Source organism: Merops nubicus, unplaced genomic scaffold (genome assembly GCF_000691845.1).
Source record: "Merops nubicus isolate BGI_N331 unplaced genomic scaffold, ASM69184v1 scaffold15288, whole genome shotgun sequence".
Classification (NCBI taxonomy): Eukaryota; Metazoa; Chordata; class Aves; order Coraciiformes; family Meropidae; genus Merops; species Merops nubicus.
Genome location: NW_008625217.1, coordinates 1 through 11,528, shown reverse-complemented (window position 1 = coordinate 11,528; position 11,528 = coordinate 1).

Genomic DNA, 11,528 nt, shown 5'->3' with positions numbered 1-11,528 from the left:
TCTTTATGGATGCCTAGGGCAGTGTCCTTTGTACTTACATGACCTTGTGGTGATGATGTATGCACCTTCACACCTGTCTGGTCCACCACCAGCCTCACAGGTGATGGTACACAGCTTATCTCAGCTGTAGGGAGGAAATTAATGGATACTTATGGGAAGTGCAGCTGCCTAAAGAGCTATATTTAAGGAAATCTCTAGTTACAGTAGCCAAAATAGTGTAATAGGTAAAGCACAAGAACTACCTGTTCCCTGCCATGCTGATCAGTGTTTCCAGTCCATGAAAGATGTTCTTCTCCCTTTCTTTAGCAGCCAATGTCTTAATTACGTAGGATCCATTGGATAATGGGAACTAAGGTCTTGAGCCTGCTGTGCTGTGGGGTCCTTCAAAGAGGGCATTGGCAGAGGTGTTCCTGTGCAGGTGAGTTGCCTCTGTTTTTGAGAGTGCCTAGGACAGAAAGGACTGCCTTTCCCATGCTATGGAGGAGGGTTTTGTCTATGTACAAAAAAAAAAAAAAAAGAGGGAAGCTGGGATTCATGCTAAATCTAAATCCAAAGTGTGTAGACAAGCACTGGGCACTGACCCTATTTACTAAAGCTGCTTAGCAAAGAGGAAGAGTGTCCCAGCAGTGATGGCAGGATTTAACCATGGGCAGTGTTTTGTCAGATAGGGAAGAGCTTAAGCACATGCTTATAGGCAAATATGCTTAGTTGCTTGATTAGTTCAAGGACTGGGAAATGTTCCTGTGATTCCGTGTGCTAAGTACAAAAGGCATAGTAGGAACTATCACTTGACAGTTGCAGATCAATTCGTCTATATAAAGAGTAACATGGGCTCTATGAACAAAACTCCTGGTCTGTATCTCACAGCAAACTGAAAATTGCAAGGGAGTTTAGAGGAAATAAGAAAGGGCTGTTCCTAATGGAGAGCACGCAAAAGTTTGCAAGTAATTAATTGTCTTTATTTATGATCTTCAAATTCTTTTTAACGATGCATGTGAAGTGAAAGGGTCTCAGTAAACCCAGCAGGATTTTCTCTGAGTGAGGACTACTAAACTCAGCTTTTTCCAGAAGAGAGAACTTCATGGCACTGAAAGTTTCTCTCTGCCAGAGCAAGTAGACATTGGGAAATTTCTTAGGAGAATGTATCCATTGCATCCTGCCCTTCCTTTTAGCTGTGGTAAGAAAGAAGGCACGGAGCCAGCTCATAGCCCACAGTGGGAGGAGGAGGAGGAGGAGGGCCTCCCCTGACCTGCAGCACCTTCTCTGGCATGCTAGGAGGCCGTGCTCGGGAGGCATGAGAGGAGCTGGGCAGGGGTCAGGGCCGGGCTGGGTGCAGGTGCTTTCCCACACCGGGATGCAGGAAGTCTTTGCGGAGCCGGCAGATGCAGCCCGGGGCTGCCGAGTCTCCAGCAGCCCAGCCGCTCCCTGTGCCGCCAGCTTCCCTCTTCAGCCTGGCGGGAGGGGTGGCTGCAGTGGAGTGTTTTATGACAGTTATTTTACTGCAGTTATTTCCTACCACATCCCAGCAGCAACGGGCTTGCCCGGCCACGGCAGGGATGGGACCTGTTTCTGTGCAGCTTGCCTCTGTTGAACCTGACACTGGGGTCTTCTCTGTCTGCTTCCACTTCTGCCATAAACTAAGCACCCCCTGCCAGTGGAATGGAGCTTGTTGCTCCTGTCGGATGTGAGAAGGGTTTTCACGTGCCCTCAAGCACACTTTCAAACGTGGATACCTCTCTGTTTAATACCTAACTCCTTGGAGGATGTCTAAATAAATGCAGATAATTTCTCAGACTATTTAGATCACTTTTAGCTACCCTAAATTGCAAATTTTGAGCATACTTGATGTTTTTGCCAAGTGGAATTGCTCTCTACTGGCCAAGAGAATAAGATAGAAGTGGCACGTTTCTTGTAAGGAAGATGCAAGTGGTCAGCCAGGTGTGGGGAAAGGAAGAAAAGCTACACCAACACTACACAGAAATCTGCTCTTGCTTCTGACTGCTGTGGAAAGCTAGGGGAGCAGCCAGCAAGCGGTTGTGTGGGTATATTTTTTATTAACTTTGGAAAAAATGCTAATTTTGTTGCTTGATAGGAAAAGGCGTGAGGTATACATTTGTTGCAATGGTGCTCTGCCAGTTGTGCTGACAGAAGCCCTTCACCCACAAAAACACCCCTGGCAGGCAGCCTAGGAGAGGCAGCCCCAGTGAACAGAGCAGCAAAGTGCAGATTTGAGGGACCTTTCAAAAGGGAGGTTTGTACACACAGCCTTCCCGTGTCCCTGCCATGCACTGCTGCCCTGGCCAGCCCTCCCAGCTGCACTGGAAAAATCAGGGGCTTTTTCCATACTGTTGAAACCTGACAGCACTGAATTGGGCTATATGAGGAAAAAACAGGACCGGGGCATGTTGCTGCCCTTTGCCCTCCACCTTTAAATCAGTAGGTGACACAGCAGCAACGAACCAATGAACCTCATTGCTGTTGCAGTGTTTACTGTAAAGTCCCAATGTCATGGTCATGTACTGAGTCACACCTTGTGAAACAGCCTTCTGAAAGGTATTTACCTCCACACTGAGCAGTAGTAAATGGCTTTAAAAATAGCAATAAATTGCAGCTAGAGAGAGGTGTTTGTCATTGTGGAATGGCTTGTGCCAATACCTGGAAAAGTGGTTTGCCAGGACCTGACGGGGAGAGCAGCAGGGCAGGGCTGGGCATTGCTGCAGATAGCCTGCGTGCTTCCCCACAGGCTTCCCCCATTTGTCACTAATGCTGATCCATGGCCATATCTGTTCCAAATCCAGCTGGACTTCTCATTCCCTCATAACGATGTTTAATCTTTAGTTTTCTTCCCTAAATTCACAAGAACGGAGGCATTTTACTTAAATGCTCTTCCTGTGCTGACTAATATTTTATCCTGTTTAAACACAAAGGACCAAATCCAGCATCTGTTATAGTGACCAGGGGTAACTCTCTCATGGACTATAATGAAGTTTTCTCTAGGCCTGGACTATTCCACCACCACTACCATGTGTGTAGTACATGCTTTCCTGTGGCTCTGTGTCCTGCCTGTTTCTGTGATACTGTTGTTGCCCTTCCACGTTGTATTTATTTTTTCAAAAGTATACTTATTACTGTAGCAGGACCTGTATTATGTGAGATTGAACAAAACAGGTTCAAGATCTGAAACGCCTTCTGAAGAAGAGAATGAATGTGAATTTTGTGTACTTATTTTAATGATCAGCCAACCTGTTTCCTATCATGTAAGATCTTCTAGGGATGTAGAGGAGCTTCCTGCAGTCACAAATAAGAACTGCTCCTCAGTGCTCTTCAGTTCAGTCTTATTGGTCCCTTTAGAAATTAAGCAAGATCTCCCAGTTTCAAAAGGGCTATGTGATGTGTGCTTGTAAGATCACAGGAGCTTTTCAATGTGTATTTAATCCTTCATTCCCTTGAACTGCTGAAATTGAAAAGCAGGACATAACTGTATGAAGGGGTAAGAAATAAGAAAAAAAAGAGGTGATATTATTACTCCTGCTTGTTTTGCAGAAGTATCTAAAGCAAGTGTGGCTTGTGTATTGTAAGGTAATATGTGGGATGACACCTCTTCTGTGTCTAGTTTGTTTTGCACATGTGTAATACGCTTGTTGAAGGAACACATAGAGAAGGTGCCTGGTGTTCCTTAAAAGTAGTAGGTAAGTGTTAAGTCCCTTGAACTTTATTCTAGTGAAATGCTAGAATGGATGGGAGACTTGCCTGTGTTAATGACTGTGGTAGGCAGCCCCCAGGTCTGCAAAATCCTGTATGGAAAAGTCCTGTGGAATACAGTAAAACCTGATCACTTTTCTCGAGCAATGTCATAGAATTCACCTGACAGAAAAGGTGAATTTTTCTCCAATAAAATCTGCTCAAATGGGTTTACTTAAAAACAAACAACCCCCCCATAAAAACAACAAAACAAAACAAAACAAAAACGAACCCCCCCCCCCCAAAAAAAAAACCAACAGCAGAATAAATATTTAATATTCTTTTTTTTGAAGGAAATTCTGTTAATCTTAGCCATTTGTTTTAAGCACTGTCAGATTCTACAGAACTTTTCTCCTAACTGAGGGTCAAATGAGGTGTGTAAAATCATAACGGTTTATTTGAGCAGCTTTCAGAATAGTGGTAGTAAAGCTCACCTTTTGTGAGCTCAATTTCAAAAGGTAAATTGTCAGCATTTATTTGTACTTCTTTTATCAGCCTGATTGTAAACCTGCTTATGTTCTTGAGATTGCCCAGTTTCCTCCCTGGATCTCTGAATGTTTGCTTCCAAGTCACTGGGGTCTGAGGACATTTCCCAAACCAGTGTTATTTAAAGTTGTATCATATTTTCAGCCTCCACTAATTATACAGTACTGTAGTAGCAAAATATAATTTTTAAGGATTGGATTATTTTTATACTTGCATCCAATATTATTAAATCTGGCGTTCTAGTCAGTATTGTAAAAGGATACAATAAAACTATAAGTATTACCATGTCTCAGCTTTTTAATTGTCGTCAGCTTTCCCTGTAAAGAGATACATGCACAACTTTTAGATGGTTTTAATTATAATTAGAACTCTAATCTAGAAACAAAGAAATTTTATAGTTCTTTTGTTCTTCTGGTGGTGCTTGGTGATTGAATGACTAAAATAAAAAGCAGAGATGAAGTGGGTGTGTTCTGTTAGTTATGCTAAATGAAATTCTGCTCAGCTGAAATAAAAGTTGTGTTCCGATACATTTATTTCAGTAGCATTAAGCAATTCAATTTAATTTTAATTTTTTCCTCAACTTAATTTTTCATCCTTCTGGAACTGCAAGACAATTGGTGAAGTGGTGTGTTTGCATGTTGAAGGGGTGGATGAAAGCCCCAGAAGAGGCTGGTGCAGCAGGGCTGTTTGGCAGGGCAAAGGACTGTACCTGACCGCAGTGAGATCAGTAAGTGCCAGCAGGGACTGGGGAGAACATACAGCCAAGTGTCTCAGTGGAAGAAGGAAGCTACCTTGAATCCAGATAAACACAATGTCCAGCCCAGGCTGCTGGGAAGAGGCGTGATGGCATCTGGAGTAACACCAGGTATGTTCATCTGGGACAGTCTTTTCCTCTGTCGCTCCAAAGGAGTACAACCCTCAACTGCAATAGCAATTGGATGGGACTAGGGTGCGATTCATCTGCTCTACCAACAGTTAGGTGGCCAGTTGGAACCCATCATCTGGCTCCTGCAGTAGCATGAAAAGCAACAAGCATCTACAGAGGGTAGCTCACTCCATGGTAAGATATTCCTGACCCTTGACATCAGTGTCACAAGATCTCACACTAGACAGCTGCCCTAGATGAAGTGAGGGCCACTCGCAGAGAAATGGTGGGTCTAGAACATACTTCTTGCTACATCCTGAAACTTCAGTCTACTTTCTACTGTGAGGTAGTACAGAATTGTGTTATATGCCTGCTCCTTGGCTAGTAAGACTCTGGTGGGAAAACAGAGAGTAACCAACTAAATCCTGAGGTTCATTTGCAAGAGAAGAAGTGTTAACAGTGCTTCAGTTCTGTTACCAACACTACTGCAGGTTGGTCTGTTTTCTTTGTGGCATTGGTATCCTTGAACGAAATTGCCATTGCAGAAGGACCGGTCACAGCACTGCCCTGAAACTGGGTAAAAGACCTTTGTAGTTATGGACCAGTACAGGATTTAACAGTCCTGCCCACTTCAGACCATCTTGGGAACCACCTGAAAAGGAGTCAAAGTGCACCTGCTTCCCTTGATTATGGGTGAATCTGTATAGCACTTTGATTTACACTTTCTGCAGGGTTTTTTTTTTAACTTTTGGCTAATTACAACATATATTTCTACTTGTTTATGTAATATACAGTGGATGAACCCAATTTATATGAGATAGCAAAATGTGTAGGAATCTAGTAAGGAATAGGATTGAAAAAGTACATAGGAAGAAGGTATCCAGCTGAGAAATGTGAACACCTATAAAAGACACTTCCTACTTTAACTTACGTCGTCTGGCAGCATGATTGCCCCTTGATTACAGACAACTTACATAATGAGGCTGCATGGCACTATGCACCTCCTAATAGATAAACAAGGCCTTTTACCTCTAATACTCCTTTCTTCTGCCATAAAGATCATGACAAGAGAACAATGACCACATTTGTTACTAAATATAGCACTTTTTTTGTACCATAATAATAATTTGTTGATGTTCTTGATCACCCTATCTGAGCTTTGATGTACAACAGTTTGGACTTACCACTGCTGGAAAGTTAGTTATTTCTGAAAAGAAAGTTTTCTCTGTGATTCCTTACAGGCTATCACAGCAACTGTGGCTGTGTGAGTTTGTCTGGACTAACAGTCAACTATCTATTGTCTAAATATGTGCTTAGCAGCTTCATTCGTTATTGCATTAGAGCTGCTGATGTTTCACTGACATCAGTTCTCCTGTTTTGGTAATGCTTTTTCTGTTCTCCTAAACTATCAAACCTCTATTAATAATCTCCCCACAAATTAGCAAGCAGTGGGTCATATGCAGTCTGCCAGTCCCCTTTTCCCTGGGGAGGGTCTGTCGTGACCACTGGTGTGTCACAAAATGGACAGGGAAGGGCAAGCAAAGAAAAAAAATGTCTGGTACATGAAGGTGTATGTCTGTTCAGAGCAATATTTCCTGGAGTTGGGTGCCTTTTGCATTGCAAATGATTCACACTTCTCAAACTGTGATCATGATAAACAGGAACAACCAGGTAAGAATCATAGAATGGTTCGGATTAAAAATCATCTAGTTCCAACCGCTCTGCCATGGGTGGGGACACCTCCCACTAGATCAGGTTGCTCAAAGCTTCAGCCAGACTGGCCTCAAATATTTCCAGGGATGTGGCATCCACAGATTCTCTGGGTAACCTGTTCCAGTGCCTCTCCACCTTCACAGCAAAGATCTTCCTCCTTATATCTAGTCTAAATCTACCCTCTTTCAGCTTAAAGCCATTACCCCTTGTCCTACCAATACATAGCCTTGTAAAAAGTCCCTCTCTGGCTTTCTTGTAGGCCCCCTTTAGGTATGGGAAGGTCTCTATAAGATGTCCCTGGAGCCTTCTCTTCTCCAGGCTTAACAGCTCCAACTCTCTCAGCCTGTGTTCGTAGGAGAGTGTTCCAGCTGTCTGATCATTTCTGTGGCCATCCTCTGAACTCTTTCCAACAGGTTTATATCCTTCTTGTACTGGGGCCCCCAGAGCTGGACACAGTACTCAGGTGGAGTACTCTCTCCAGAGCAGAGTAGAGGGGAGGAATCACTTTCCCTCAACCTGCTGGCCATGCTTCTTTCCATGCAGCCCAGGATACAGCTGACTTTTTGGCCCGCAAGTGCATATTGCCAGGTTGTATTGAGCTTCTCATCAACCAACACGCCCAAGTTGTTCTGTGCAGGGCTGCTCTCAATCTGCTCATTGCCCAGCCTGTGTTTGCGGTTGGGATTGCCAAAGAGTGGAAGCAAACCCTGAAAATATAGGTAATACACTAGATCCTAGTGTGCATTTACTGCAAAGAATAGTTTTAACGTGCAGGGTTACACACCTAACCAGTAGAGACCAGTGTAGCCAGCAAAGCTACACAATTTACACCTGCTGAAGACCTGACCCTCATGTTCAGGAGTGCTCAGGGAGGTTTTCTTGGTCCTACATGACAACTCACAGCCCAAAGTGAGATTTTTAAGACCTGGATTAGTCTAGTTGCACCCTGAGGCAACATTTGAGAATTAGGACATTTTGTGATGACTGAAGAGTCTAGATAGAGGAGATGAACATCAACAGAGAACTGGTGGCATATAGCACTGCCAAACACCCTCCACAGCCAGGTTTGTCCCCTCTGCACTTTGATTTCCAGATGGAGCACATACTCTGGCTTCCCAAATGGCTGATGTCTGGGGGTGTTGGATCTCCTTGGGTGTTCACAGCACAGTCTGCTCAGGACTGAAATGCTTTATTCAAGTGAGACTTTGGGTTGTTTTTTGGGTGCCCATGCTCTGCATGAGGAGGTGCTGGGACAGGGGCAGGGGGTGGACACTGCCCAAGCAGGTACACAGTGCTCTGGCGACAGACGCTTTGCAGGCACTTCCTTCCCTTCAGTCAGCTCCTTGACAAAGCTGAGTTCTAAGGAGGGGTCTAGAGGGACCAAAGGGGCTGGGAGACTGGTATGGGAGCAAGCAGCAGCAGGGGCAGGAGCTGGATCCAGCATGGCCCACAGGGACAGCTTGAGTGAGAGGGGGCATAGGCATGCCCCAAGGCTAGCTCTGACGCTGGCCACCCTTTCAGGCCAGCCTTGCTCCCTGGCTGGGCATGGTGGGACAGGCTGAAGAGTCAAAGGTTTCCCACAACCCTTGGTCCTACAGCTCCTTGACAGCGAGCATGGATTGCCTTGAGCCCAGAGTCCCCCACCAGCTCTGGAGTGACCCCCTAGCCTGACCTGGTGCCCCATGGGGCTGCCCTCTTCCCCGGGCAGGTCCGCATGGCAGGGTGCAGAGGGACTAGGCCATTCCTTCCCTGTGCCTGCAGAGAGGCACCCAACCATTTCTGCTGTCCATGAGCCACCAATGTTTCCTGGTTCAGCACAGGATAAAAGTTTAGGACAACTCTGATCTCAGGAATGACTTGAGTAATACTTCTGGTCTCTCCCGCCCTCCTACATATGAGGAGAGCCACCCTCTGAATATATGAGTGCATGAGACTACCTGTCTTGTTTTTCAAACAGCAGGTCAAACAAAAGCAGGTGAAGGAAGGGGAGAGGCGTGTAAGGCACTGAGCTGTTACTTCACCTTCAGATATGTGTTCACAGCCTGCCAGTGTTTCTGGCAGTGGAACTTGACAGAGGAGACCAGGTCCACAGACATTAGAGGGGATACGCAGAAGATTTCTCGTCCTTCTTGTCCATGTCTGATAATGACAGGATGACTTGTGTTTGTTTCACAGAAAGACTTTACTGGCAGTTGTGGCAGGATCCAGGGTCACCTAGACCTTCAAAGTGAGAGGAATAACACCTTTGCCTGAAAAAAAGGAGCTGGAACTCACTATGGACCATCCAATGTCTAATGGTCTCAAGCAGTGCTTTTTACTGGAGCACAAAGCAGAACAATCACACTGTTCAGCTAGAGAACTCGGGCAGATGAGGCAGCTGAAAATAAAAGGCTTTGGGAAAACCAAATTCTGCCCACAGGGACCTTTTTTCCCATCTTGATCTTTACCTAGCAATTTTCAGAGGCTTCCTGGGATGCAATATCAAAAAGTCTCCCACCTATTTTCCCTGTGTCACAGCTATGTTACATTCTCTGTGGTCTTCTGGGCTATTTCTTATTTCTACATCTGCTGTGGGCTCCCTGCACCAACCTGATCATCCCTGCTTCCAAATGTCTCCCTGAAATGAACGTGCTGCCTTTCGAGTGAGAAGGGCTGCCGCTCACATAGCCAAACACCTCCTGGCTGTCCTGCCTGCTCCCCCTTCTCTTGCCACACCACTTTTTTGAGCCCATAACACGTACAAGATGTCAGCAAACAAAACAGCCACAATTGCTGCTGGAAGGGCCAAGGTCAGTCCTGTTTCTTTGATGTCAAAGATGGAGGTATTGTCTGTTGCTTGTTACCCTGTTGAGCAGTAAGAAGTGCTTTGGCATAAAATTTTGCTTATAAGGAAAGAACGGTTGGAGTTTGAGGCATACAGCTTGTCTGTACTGATAATTTGTTGCAAGGGAACTGAGCATGTGGATCCCAGGTACTCTGCTCCAAATGCACGATTAGCATGCCTTGGGACGGGGTAGCTTCTGCTTTAAGAACCAATTTTACAGCACCCTCCATTTAATTTGTCCCGAAGGTGTCAGTGTGGAGAGGTGGCAGGGGTGTGCTATCAGTTCCCATGTCAGTTTATTTAGCTGTAACTTCCTTGTGTCAACAGGTCTCAAGCACTTATGACTTAAAGGAAGAACACTGCAGGTCCAGAAATCTCCTCCCAGCTTAAGGAGGAAGCGAAACACAGCTTGGATTTATCATTTGCCACTCGCCACCATGACGTCAGCTCGGGGCCGAACTCTCTACCTGTGGCTGGGGCCTTAAATGAGCTGACGCCAGCAGGAAAGGCACTCTCTCTTAGGCTTAGCAGCAGCTAGCAGCAGCAACAGGAGCGGCAATGAGACACAGTGTGTTCCTCCCTGTGTTGCTCAGCCTGGCGTTGAGCCCTTTGAAAGGTAAGAAACACTATCTTCTGTTTTGGGATTTATCAGGGCAGCTATTCTCTGGCAGTGAATGTCTTGCTCAGTACTTTCAGCAGCTGCTGAGAGGCTGGAGCTCAGTGGTGACACACAATTCAGTACATCTAGATTTTGATTAATTAACAATGAAAAATGTCACCGTAAGCCAACAGTTTTCCCTGGTCACAGAACTATGCAAAATCACTGGTGCTTGTGATTAACCTAATTTAGCTTATTCCAAGAGTGGTTTCCAGGACCTGCCCACTAAAGCCAGGTAATATAAGCTCTATTAGAGTCATAACAAAAGGTGTGACTGTTTCAACCCAGTACCCAGGGAAAGGAGTGCTGTGGCTGGCCTTCCGGCCAGAGGCTCCCTAAACAGTCCTTCCCGAAAGCAGTGCTGCCTGAGCTGGCTTGCAGAGCTTTCATTCCCTCCTGTTGGAGTTAATTAATGGGAACTCCATCACCACCTTGGGTGGCAGAGGGTTGCACCATGGGCTATTCAAACTGAAGGACAGGCATCATTCCTTAAGCCACTTATTGCTTTTTCTGGCATTGTGACCTACTTGGTAGTTGGGGGTGAGCGCCTCCACCCAAAGCTTGCAACTGGTGAGAAATGGTTGTGGGTCTCTTTTGGCTACTATGAGTGAACATAAGTATTTCCAGCAACACCTACAACATGCTACCAACAATTTTTAGCTATAAATTATAAGCATAGAAGTCTTCAGGACTGTCAGTTGATTTGTTTTCTGTTTGGAGGCTTGTGGGTAACAGCAAGATGTGAAAAATCTTGACCCAAGAGCAACTGAAAGCAATCTACTTTCACTTGAAGAGACTTTGCATCAGGATGGGCCTGCCCAGATACCTTTTCCATTCTAAGCAAACACGGTAATAGCTTGGCAGGATGTGTCTGTTTGAATAGTACTGGCAAAGGACCTGCCCTGCTCAGCAGCTAGATGTCTCTTTTATTCCATAACCTCAGTCCTAACGACCATTTCTTTGTCTCCATAGTGAACACCTAAGTCTATTAACGCATCCTGTTTCCTTACACAAAAGGTTGGGTCTAGGCAGATAGAGCCATAAAATAGCCACCTTTGGTCAGGTTACCTTTGACAAGCCCATCAGCAAGGTTCAGCTGCAGCTCATGTGCTCTGCTGTCACCATGGACATGATTCTTCCCTAGTCCAAAGGGTGCTCCTGGACAACTGTTAGCCAGAGCTTCTACAAGGCTAACAATTGTTGTAGACTGAGGACAAATCCCCACTGACTGGAAAAGGGGA